This window comes from Cupressus sempervirens, chromosome 10, assembly GCF_028749045.1.
Source record: "Cupressus sempervirens isolate cs-2001-9-10 chromosome 10, ASM2874904v1, whole genome shotgun sequence".
NCBI classification, from domain to species: domain Eukaryota; kingdom Viridiplantae; phylum Streptophyta; class Pinopsida; order Cupressales; family Cupressaceae; genus Cupressus; species Cupressus sempervirens.
In genome coordinates this window covers 764,165,764-764,178,445 of record NC_143127.1, presented here as the reverse complement: position 1 = coordinate 764,178,445, position 12,682 = coordinate 764,165,764, and positions in this window count along the sequence as shown.

Genomic DNA, 12,682 nt, shown 5'->3' with positions numbered 1-12,682 from the left:
GTTTATGTTTATATGTTAATGATATGCTTGTAACTGGGTCTAACATGGATCACATTGAGGGGCTAAAATGTCAGTCAACACATGAATTTGCTATGAAAGATTTGGGGACAAAAAAAAAATTCTTGGTATGAAGATTTGTAGAGATAGGAAGAATAGGAAATTGGCACTATCTTAGGTTGATTATGTTGAGAAGGTGTTGCACCATTTCTCTATGGAGAATGCTAAAGTTGTCAACACACCTTTACCTAGTCATTTGAAGTTGACTAAGGCGATATATCCCAAGACACAAGAAGAGGAGGATAAGATGTCAAAGATACCCTATGCTTCAGCTATAGGAAGCTTGATGTATGTTATGGTATGTACTAGGCCATATTTTTGACATGTAGTGGGAGTTGTTAGTCGGTATATGAGTCATCCAAGAATTGAGAATTGGAATAGAGTTAAATGGATTCTTATATATCTGAGAGGAAAATCCAATAAGTGTTTAAACTTTGGGGGCTTCACTACTAATTTACAGGGCTATGTTGACTCAGATTTGGTAGGGGATATTGATACCAAGTGGAGTACTATAGGTTATGTCTTTACTATTGGTGGGGTAGCTATAAGTTGGGTTTTTAAGTTATAGAAGGTTAATGCTTTATCCACTACAGAGGCAGAATATGTTGCTACTACAGGGGCAGTAAAGGAGATGATATGGCTTTAGTTCTTCTTGGAAGAATTGGAACACCCTCAAAAGGATAATTATTTGTTTACAGATAGTCAAAGTGCCATTCATCTTACAAAGAATTCAACTCTGCATTCAAAGATCAAACACATACAGTTGTGATACCATTTCATTCGATCAGTTTTGGATGATAGATAGTTAAATATAGACAAGATACATACAAATGATAATCTAGCAGATATGTTTATAAATGTAGTAACAAGAGAGAAGTTGAACTCCTCTTCAACTTCAGTTGGTCTTCTAGACTAAACATGAATAAAAGAATAGTAGAGTCCAAGGTGGTTTGAACTAGTGGGAGCCTCATGGAGTAGCAACATAGCTACAAGATTAGTCTCCAACTCGAAAATTGTTGTTTACTATAGAGCCTGATCAGTCCTCAAGTGGGAGATTGTTAGTTTTTGGTGACTAATAAAGAAAGTATTGTACATACTTCATAAATAATTTGGGGCTGACATTTAATTATTAATTATAACCCTAAAGCAATAAAAATACTTGAATAAAAGGGCTTAGGGTTAGGGATTGTTTCATTATGGTGATGCAAAAATTGGTTCGTGCAGTAGTATTGAGCTCTAAGGGATTATGTGATGTAATCAGGCTATAATCACTAGATCATAATAATATCAGACTTGTTGTTTGGTGGACATAGCCTAGGGATTGGGTGAACCACATTAAATCTTGGTGTCTTGTGTTCTTTTCTACGTGATCTTTTATTTTCTAATATTGTTTGTATTTATATGTAATTTATTATTTTTATCTGTAGTTTAATCCTAACATTTCCTCATGCTAGATCTAGTACACTTCCTTGAACTATCTTCAAGTGTCCTATCCTTGGTGCTATAGGGAGCAAGATCCTCCTTCTTGATACTATGTTCCTTTGCTTTGTTAATGAGTAGCTTTAAATACTTATTAGCCTCTTTGAGGATGTTACAACTTTGTTCAACTATAATATGCATTTAGCTCTCCATTATTTTGACCCTGTTCTTCACATCCTCTACTTTGTTTCCCATGCTCTTTTCATTCTCTATTATCCTATTCTTTTAGCTATAGTTGTCTCACTCCAAGCTACTCACTCTATATTTGAGTTCTTGGATTTCATGAAAAATCAATTTGGTGGTGCAAAAGCTATACATCACACAATTTTTGGCATTGTTGAGGAAATCCATTTGACGATTTTCCTTAGTGGTGTTGCTAAAAATCACAAGGGTTGGGTCAATCAACTCTTCCATTTGGATATTTTCTCTTCATTCTCTTTCACCAATGTTCTGATCAATTTTCTTTTAATTCCCATTTTAGCAGAAATAGTGTCAAATTTCTCCACACCACACTCCTATCCTTGTCCATAATCGAGCATTTTTATTTTAATCTTCCAAATTTATCATAGCCCTACTCCTACTCCTCCCCTTCACATTGATTAATATTCTCTTTAGCCCCATCCTTCCCCATCCCCTAATTTTCCTCCTTGGAATCAGATACTTTCCCTCTTTTCCATCCCCTAGAGGTCATGGCTCCCTCCTCTTTGCTGGTTAGCATTTTGATGGTGATGTTTCTCTTCCCCCTCTTCCTCTCTATGCCCTTCCCTTCATTGAGATAAATCTCCTCCTCACCTTTAGCACTATTGTCCCCCATATGCATGCTCTTAGCCCTTTCAATATAGTCCCTATCTGAGGATGTGTCAAAGCCATTTTTAGGTTTAGTTAGTATTTTTTTCTCGTTCCTTTCCATTTTAATGATTCTTTTACCAGAGCTATACTATAGGGACTCATGCACCTCTAATTTTGCATGCATCTCAAGGCTATCCTCAGTATCAAAAGGCATATAGTCCTCTCCCGACTCTTTGGAGTCCCCTCTACCCTTCTTGCCCTCCAACCTATTCTTAATTTGTTTCCCCATAGACCTCAGTAGCCTTAAAAAAATTGTAAGTTAACAGAAAAGGCCCTCATAGAAGGCTAGGTTTTTGAAATGCCTCTCCTTATAATCATTAATATTCTCATTCATAAAAGAGTAGAAGTAGAAGGGAATAAATATCTTTGCCCCGTACCTAAAATGGTTGAGAAGCACAAAATGATGTGTGCAAAGGTGGTCAAATTTGGTGTTGAGGGAGATATACTTGATAACAACCTATAGCACAAACCTCTACAGTGGCTTGATAGAGCTCAAAAGATAGTAAATACCCTTCTTCACCGATTCCTTCTTTTCCTCTAAATCCTTGGTGAATTCCACCACCACATGCCCTAAAATATTTTTGTCTCTATAGAATTTCTTCTCCATAATGGGAATGTCGATCACAATGGATATAACATCCTTTGTCATTGTGAAATCCACCCCATCAATTTTAAAAATTCCCTCATTCAAGCTCTTTACCATACTCCTAGTAATGGAGGGTTTCCAACCATAGAGTCATTCTATAAAATTCATAATTTCTCCTTTTTTCAGAATGTTCCACACCTTGGAGCATCTGCACCACTTATGAGATTTGTCCTTTGGTTCACTCTTGTGTCTTTTCCCCACCATGGTGTCTTCCTCTATACAAGCTCTATTTCTAATATGATTGCCCTTCAAAGCTAGAATATCTTTGGCACTCCTCATTTTCTTGAAACTTCATTTCACCTTGTGAACTTTTTGTCCAAAATTGATCCTTGAAGTAAGTTGATGGATATTGTTGGTGTGAGAAGTACAAGTGTTGTTGTACTTACACATCACATTTTTGCACATTCCCCATAACTCATAAAAAATCATAATAAATCTACACATCATATTTATGACCATTCCTCATAACTCGTAAACAATCATAATGGACTTATTATGATTCCCAATCTACCCAAGATCCTTTCCCTTTTGATTAACTCATTAATATCTAATAGGAAATTATACCCATCTATCCACTTAGCCACTTCATTATACTTGATTTTCCAATTAGCCAACTTGTCCACCACTTGATTAGCTTCTTGATACTCATGAGCTAGATAGGTTTTTTTTGAAGGTCTTGAGGTGTTGGATGCATTCTTCTATGAGGTTCACTATTGTCCATGTTGGCTTGTTCTTCTCATTAAGGAAATCTATAATATTTTTTGAATCTCCTTCCAGCCAAAGATTTTTAACTCCCATTTCTCTAGCTATTTTAATTATTTGATGAGCCATAATCACCTCTCCATAATGATTAGTTTGTATTCCTAGGGGTAGTAATCACAACAATCCCTTTACCAAATGCATTTCTGATGATGTCACCCACCCCATCCTTTCCTGGGTTTCCTTTGGCTAACCCCATCAAAATTAGATTTATGCCAATCCCTTAAGTAGAAGAGTTCATCTATAATCTGCGCTCTTTTTTATGTCCCTTCCCTTTGTGCAAAGAGAGGGGATACGACCTTTGATATTGGTGTAGTTTTCCAACAAAACATTAAAGCATTTGTGTAAGACAATGTCTTCCTTAGTTTCTTTCTCCCTAAAAGTTCTATTGTTCTGCTCTTTCCAAACCCCCCAACACACATAGGGTAAGGTCCAATTCCACATAATCATGGTATCACTCACTAACATCCCATGGTGCCATTTTTTAAAGAGCCCCAAGATGTTGGAAGAAAAGCACCAAGTCATGTTGAAAAAGGAAAAGAAAAGAGATTAGATAGTTCTAATGAAATGAAAATGGATAAAGATCTGTTAAACACTCTCACTATGATTTTTGCATAGGATGCATCTATGGGGCATCACATTCCCCCTATTGGTGAGGTTTTCTACCATAAGAATGTGGTTTTGGAGCATAATCTAGAAAAAATGATAATTTTTGTGATGAGACCTAAATACCAAGCTTTGGCCCAAACTAGGGCCGGGCCATTATTTTGCATAGTTTCATAGCTAGAGGCCATAGTGTAATTCCCATTCATAGTCTCCCTCAAAATTATGGAACCTTTGTTATGGGATAGGGGAATATGCCTAACCATATCCATCAATAGCTTAAGCTCTAGGGACATCTGAACTAGATCAATCCACTTATTATGGATTGTGGAGTCACTCACCTTACTCCCAAATCTTTCCACACATTCATTAGCCCATCTATTAAATGGCTCTATGTCCCATAGGAGCCCAAATCTAAGCTAGTCATCATGCTAGAAATTGATATCTTCTTCATTACCTAGTTTCCATTTAGCTTTCTCAAAACCTAAGCTCTTCATTTGCAAAAAGCCATTCCAAATGTTAGAGCCCCTTGGGTCAGGATCCCTACTAATAAACTATTTGATATTGATGCTAGCAGCATACTTAAATTGCAAAATATCTATCCATGCACCATTATTTTTAAAGAGCCTCCAAATCTTTTTCTTTTTTTCTTTTTTTTTTTCTTAAAAAAGTGCACAGTTGAATTGTTTCAACTTTCTAATCCCCAAGACCCCTTGCTTCTTGGATCTACAAATGTTCTCCCAAGCCACCAAAGGAAATTTCTTGTTATCATTGGTGCCTGACCATATTTGAAATTCCTCTAAATAGCTTCCAGATTATCAGCCACCTTCGAAGGGATAGAGAAGAGGCTTAGAGCATCAATGGGCAAATTTTACAAAGTGGATTTGATCAACTTTATTTTACTAGCCTGACTCAAAGTGATGCCTTTCCATTCTGACAGCTTACTATTGAATTTGTTAATGAGATTGTTCCAAAAGATGTTAGGATGTTTGGTCCCTAAGGGGAGACCCAAATAAATGGAAGGGAGGACCCCAAAATTGCACCCTAGAATGCCAATAATTTTCCTCTATTTGTCTAATGAGGTGTTAAAAAAGAGCACCAAACTCTTGTTCTAGTTGATGAGTTTCCTAGAAGCCTTGGAATAAGTATTGAGGATGCTTTTCATAATCCTAGCTTCTCTCACTAAGGCCTCACCTCCCAAGATGGTGTCATCCATGAATTTTTGATGTTAAGAATAACATTATGGTCCTCTTCTTCCAAGTTAAGGTCTTTAGCAAGGATGGAAGAAAAGTACCTAATAGTATCATTATATTCCCTGATAGTATCATTCCCCTTTTTGATCTCACAAATTTTGTTGGAAACCTTGTGTTTCAAAGTGGATAGGTGAAAGAATCTTGAGTATTTGTCCCCTTCCTTGAGCCAAAATGACCTAGACCTCTACCTCCAAAACATTTCCTCTTTCCCCAAGATGTTGTGAAGCTTAGCTAGAATATCGTTCTCAGAATTCATCTTAATATCATCATAACCCCAAGTTTGAATCTCTTCCTACACCTCAACAAGGTCCTCCAAAATCTTCTCTTTAGCATGAAAAATATTGCCAAAGTTTATTTTATTCCATTTTTGAATCTCCAATTTAATGAATCTAAGCTTCTTAGCTACCTTATACATGGCAGTTCCTTCAACCTCTATACCCCACCACCCCTTAATTTTTTCAAATAGGCTAGGGTGCACAAACCACATCTTCTCAAATCTAAAAGGGAAAGCCTTCTTTCTATTAATGGTACCTAGGGTAAGAGAGATCAGGGAATGATCTAATCTAAGACACACCATAGATGAGAGCTTGCATTGAAAGTGATTCATCCAATCCAAATTTATGAGGGCCCTATCTAATCTCACCTAGATTAAATCCATGCCAATTCTCCTATTGGATCAAGTAATTTTACCTCCCCCAAGATCAACATCCAGAAGGGCTAGGTCCCTTATTATGTTAGCCAAACATTGCCATTTATCCACATTAGCTGGGAGCCCTCCTAACTTCTCTGAGGCCAAGAGAGGGGTATTGAAATCACCAACAACAATGCCCTTTGGTTCACCCATCTAGACCACCAAATCATAATTTCTTTTCCAAAAAATTCTTTTTCTATTCTGATTATGAGGGGCATAGATGTTCATCAAAAACTAGCTAACCTAAGCCTTAGGATTAAAGAAGTGCATGAGAAAAATATTACCTTCATCAAAGATGATGTCAACTTCAAAGGTTTCTTTCTACATTATTAATAGGCCACTAGAATCCCCATTAGAGTTTGTAGCTGTGTTCTTCATTCCTTCACTAAAAAAATCTTTTCAACTTTCTCCTTCTTCATTTTTGTTTCCTGTATCAAAAATAAATCTAGCCTATGATCCCTAATCATATTCCTAACAATTTCCTATTTATGGATTCCATTAAGTCCATGAATGTTCTAGGAGATAATCTTCATGCTTTATATTGGCTACATGTTTCTTGGATGGTTCTTTGCATCCCATCCAAAATATTGATTTGGGAGTGTTTTGAAAGTCATATTATAAAATTTAATTTTGAGCATTGTTAAATTCATATTCTATTTGATCATTTTTTTAACCTCTTGACACATTATGCAAAGGGTAAATTCTGTTGAAATGAGATTGTTGAAGTGATGAAGATTGATGAAACTATCATAGAACAATTATTATTTTGTCACTCATGTCAAACCTACTATTTGTTGGTGAGACAATTTCTTACTTTGGTTTGAATGCTATCATTTATTTGATTTATGAAGAGGATTTGAAAAGAAAGGATAACAAGAGAACCTAGAGAAAGGTTGATTTATTTGGTGTATAAAAAGAGCACTCAAACCAAGAAAGACATTGATGATAAAGTGTATTGTTTATATACTTAATTCTATAATAGAAGTATACTTTAGCATAGAATTGAAGGAGGTTAAGTAAAGAAAAGTGTTTGCTAAGCTCGATTGAGTAAACAATGCAAGCTAAATAAAGTTAGTGTAAGGTGAGGAAAAAAAAAGTTGAAGATGAGCAACAAAGTTTAGTATGTGTTGAATGAAGAAAGTTAGTATGAGTTGAGCAAGTGAAATATAGTTGGTGCTAAATGAAGGTAGTTTAATATGTGCCAAGCACTAGTTATGACCCAGTAGATGCCAAGCAACCCAATGTTGGTCAAGTGTCAGAACATAGTGTTTGCCAAGAAAATAGAGTGTTATTGCCAAGTGTCAAGAAAATGTGTTAAATCAAAGATTTAGCAAATCTAAGCCAATAAAGTTGATTTCTTGAATTGTGTGAAGCATGTAGAAGATTTCTATGATGAGCTAGTGGCATATAATAAGAGATAAACCATTTTGGGGTAAATTCAATGAGGATTGTAGAGTAAGTTTCTAGAAGGGACTAAAATGGAAAAGTTCTTAGATTTATTGAATCTTACCTAACCCTAGAATGGACGATTGTGGTTAAGAAAAAAAAAGACCTAAATTCTCTATTTATAGAGATAGAAAGTACAAGAAATAGTTTGCATGTGTGAAAACCCAAGGAAGACAAGAAGTCTAGAGTGTTGCTTCATATGATGGCCGAATAGAAGAGTCTACCACTGGCATGTAAAGAAAGAAGGCTTAAGAGGATGGATTCTTGAAGGGTAAACATGATGTGAGAGATAAAGAGGATGAAAACCAAGAAGAATAGAGGACCGAATGTGAGATCTATAATCTACAAGTGAGTTTTAATAGTTGTCAAATCAAGTCCTACTATTACTCTCTATAAATTGTATTAGTTTAGATAAATCCTTTGGATTAAGGTTGACCTAATAGTCATTAGTAAATCCTTTAATAGGGTGACATTCTAATGGAAAGTTCTAAAGTTCTCTAACAAGGATTACCCCTAATAGGGTGATTGAAATCCTTTAACTAGGTCACATTTAATAGTGTGTATTGTAACCTTTAGCAGGGTTGGTTCCTCATAGAGCTCACTTCAAAAGAATTAAAATTGGTAGCATGTTACTAGTGGTTTTTTCCAAATTGGATTTCTATGTGAAAGCCTTGTGTTAAAATGTGTGATTGATTTTTTGGTTTTGCATGTTTACATTTCTGCAAAGTTATTTTGACATAGGACAAAAATATGCATATGTTTAATGTATTGAATGGTCAATGCATGCATAAGGATAAATTGCAATATTGAAAAGTTTTACTTGTACATTTGGACCTTGGATAACTAATTCACCCCCCACCCCACCCCACTCTCAATTATTCTAAAGTATTTCAACAATTGGTATTAGAGCACTGCTGGAATTAAGGTATATTTGTCATTAGTGCAAACACTTATTCGATTTTGGATGCTTACCAAGCTCATCACTCAATCTACAAGTTTATATCAAGAATTCCTTTAGAAAACAAGCATATGGGTAGTTCAGCAGTGTTTACCAAGTTCATAGTGGTTACTGAGAAAAATAGTGTTCTCCAAGCAATTAGTGGTCACCGAGCTTCGCAGTGTTTACCGAGTGATCAAGGTAAACAAAGGACTTAGTGTTTACCAAGTGATCAAGGTAATCAAAGGACTTAGTGTTTACCAAGTGATCAAGGTAAATAAAGGATTTAGTGTTTACCAAGTAAACAAGGTAAATGAAGGAATCAGTGATTACCAAGTGAAGAAGGTTGTTAATGGATTCAATTTTTACCGAGTGACACAATATTCAACGAGTCACCAATGGTTACTGAGTTCCAAGCTACATAGAGTAATTAGTATGGACCATGCCTCTACTCTTACCAAGTGCATGATGATGCAGTGTATTGTAGTGGATGTTGAGTATCAAAAGGTCACCAAGTCAGTTTGAGGAACCCGAGTTTTCTACTATCTGGCCTACTCAGTAATGTTTTGTTCACTTGTGTTTGGTCGACCTTGCCAGTGTAAATATTGGAATGGTATATATGTAATGTATTATATCATTTGTAAAATATGAGGAGATGTTGTGTACCATTGTATGGTATTATACTACAATATTTTGAGAAGAGGGAAAGCGAATCAACAGCAAAACAGAGGAATACAACAAGGTCAACATAGATGCAGAAAAGTTATATCTATCACATCAGGTGATCAATGCATAAAGGATATTATCAGAAATCAATTGTAATCAGATCCACTGCTTCATCCTAACAGGTGAATTAGTTTGTAAATCCTTTAACAAGGTAGACTTAATAGGCTTTTGTAAATCTCCTAAAAAAGTGCATACTTCATTGTATGTTTGTAAATCCTCTAACAAGGTGGATCTAGCAATCCTACTTGCTCCTAACAGGGCAGATCATCAGAAGTGATCATTGTAAGCCTTAACAGGCCAAATTTATACTATAGTATTTAAGTTTTGTGGGTATCATCCCCACCCCAATTTTACTTTCTAATTGGAAGGTTTTTGGGTCACCAAATCAGTGTGTTCATGTGTTATGAATGTTTATCTTTTTATGCATACAGTAGATTAGATGGATGAATGGTGAATATATTATTATGTAGAATTGATTTAAATTTTTAGAGTTACTGATTCACCCCTCCCCTCTCAGTAACCTTGTTAGTCTTGATTATTTCCAACAAGCACCATGTTCTTGTCAAGAGAAAATTTGAAGGTACTTAAAGTTAAAGACCAAGATGTATAGAAAGAAGGTGCCCAAGTTAAATGAGGAAAACATTCCTGCATGAAATTTTTTGATGAAGCTACACCCTAGAGGTCTTGGAGATTATGCACATTACATAATCAACTATTACCACTAAGCATGTTGATCCAACAAGAAACCCAACTGCTAATCAATTGAAATAGAAGAAAGAACACAAGTAAGCAATGTTAGAGATTACATCTACCCTAAGCTACTCAGAGTTTTATGACATCAAGGAATTTGATATAGCTAAGAAGATTTGGGATGCCCTATAGGTGATCTATTGAGGAGAGAAGAATGTATTGAGAACCAAAGCTGAAAGCCTTAGAGGAAAATTTGATGAAATGAGAATACGAGAGTGTGAGACTATAGTCCAGTATTGTTAAAGGACCAAAGATATTGTTAACTCTATTCAAGGATCTGATGGAAATATTGAAGATGAGATTTTGATCAACAAATTATTTAGAACCATACTTCCTATCTATGCTATTAGAGTCTCTACTATACAAGATATGATGTGTACCCCTGGTAGCAATCTGACCCTTGAAGGACTGGCTGATAGACTCACTGCTTTTGAAATTTTAAAATTTTACAATTTGAAATCTAAAAATGTTGAATTTTCTTTTCAAGCTAAGTTGACACTAAAAGAGCCTAAAGATAAGTAGAGTCCAATGATAAATTTGAAGATCATGGTGATGAAGTTGTCTATGTTTCTATGAAGGATGATTCTGATGAAGATGAGGCAACTACATTGATATCTTATGTGAGCAAAAGTGATAGATGGATAATTGACACTAGATGTTCACATCACATGATTGGAGACAAAAGTAAGTTCATTATCGTTGAATAATAGAATGGAAATAGTGTTATATTTGGTAATGATGCACCCTGTCTAATTAAAGGAAAAGGATCAATAAGACTAATAGATAAGATTATGTGTGACAATGCTTACTATGTGGAAGGACTTAACTATTATTTGTTGAGTATGTCACAATTGAATAGTTTAGGTTGCAAAGTTGAATTTGATAACAACAAAGCTAAGATCTATGATACTAAAGGAAAAATAATTAAAAATGGAGATTAAACTAGATGTAATCTATTTTATCTTGATATGAATAATACTACTTGTCTTCTTGTACAATTTGATACTATGTGGCTATGGCACAAGAGGTTATGTCATGTAAATTTTGATAATTTGGTTAGTATTAGTAAGATTAAAAGAGTCAAAAGTTTTCCAAAATTGAAGAAACCTAATAATGTAATTTGCAAACAATGTCACTTAGGCAAGATGAAAAAATCTAGTTTTAAAAGTAAGACTCATACTTCAAAAGAAATTCTTGAATTAGTTCATATTGATTTATGTGGACCAATTGATGTGAAAAGCTACAAAGGTGTTAAGTACATCATCCTATTTGTTGATGATTACTCAATAATGATGATAATAATGTTTTTGAAAGAAAAAATTGATGCTTTTTCAAATGTTTAAGTGGTATCTAGCAAGAGTTGAAAAGTCAATTGGCAAGAGATTGAAATCTTTGAGATTGGAAAGAGGTGGAGAGTTTACATCAAATGAGTTTGAAAACTTCTATAATGATAGAGGAATCAAGAGACAAACTTTTGCACCTAGGATGCCTCCACAAGATAGGATTTCTAAAAGGAGGAACATATTTGTAATAGATTGTGCTAAAACACTAATGATGGAGAAGAATGTTGCTTTGAAATACTAGAGAGAAGCTATTAGTACAATTGTCTATACCATGAACCATGTACAAGTGAAGAAAGGTAGAAATTCCACACCTTTTGAATTATGGTATGAATACTCACCTGATGTCAAATATTTTAAGGTATTTGGAAGAAAGTCTTACATTCTTAAGGACAACAAAAATGGTAAACTTGGTGCTAAAAGTGAAGAAGGTATATTCCTAGGTTATTCCACAAGAAGTAAATCTTATAAGTATTTGAATATTAACACTAACAAAGTTGTGGAAAGTACAAATATGAAGCTTGATGAATATATAGAAGTGCATGAAGATGAACCAAAGAAGAAACATAAAAATTACAACACCTTTATATACTACTATGAAGACATGTCTGCTAATGATGTTAATCTTGCAAATCAAGTTGTTAATAAAAAAGAATTAGTATTATTGAGTCACATACAATGGATGTTGAGTTGCAGTTAGAAGCTTAGGTACATTTTGGTACTAAGATTAGTGTACATGAAAGGAATTTTGAGTTACCTAATAGAGAAGTGCACAATGATTCTTAAAGTGATAGACCCATTGTAGAAAGAAGAGTAGAACCAAGATTATCAAAGTATGTTGAAAGACATCGCCTTGTTGGAAAAATTATTGGAGATAAAGAAGACATACCAATGACAAGGAATAGATTGAGAAATGATACATATTTGTTAAGCATGCATGAGCCTAAGTCAGTATAGGATGCATTAGAGAATCAAGACTAGAGTAAAGCCACGAAAGAAGAAATTGATCAGATTGAGCAAAAAAAAACATGGACTCTAGTACCTAGACTAGGGAATAAGAATGTGATTGGAACCAAGTGGGTGTATAGAAATAAACTAGATGAGAATGGTGAAGTCAAAAGGAATAAGGCAAGATTATTCTGCAAG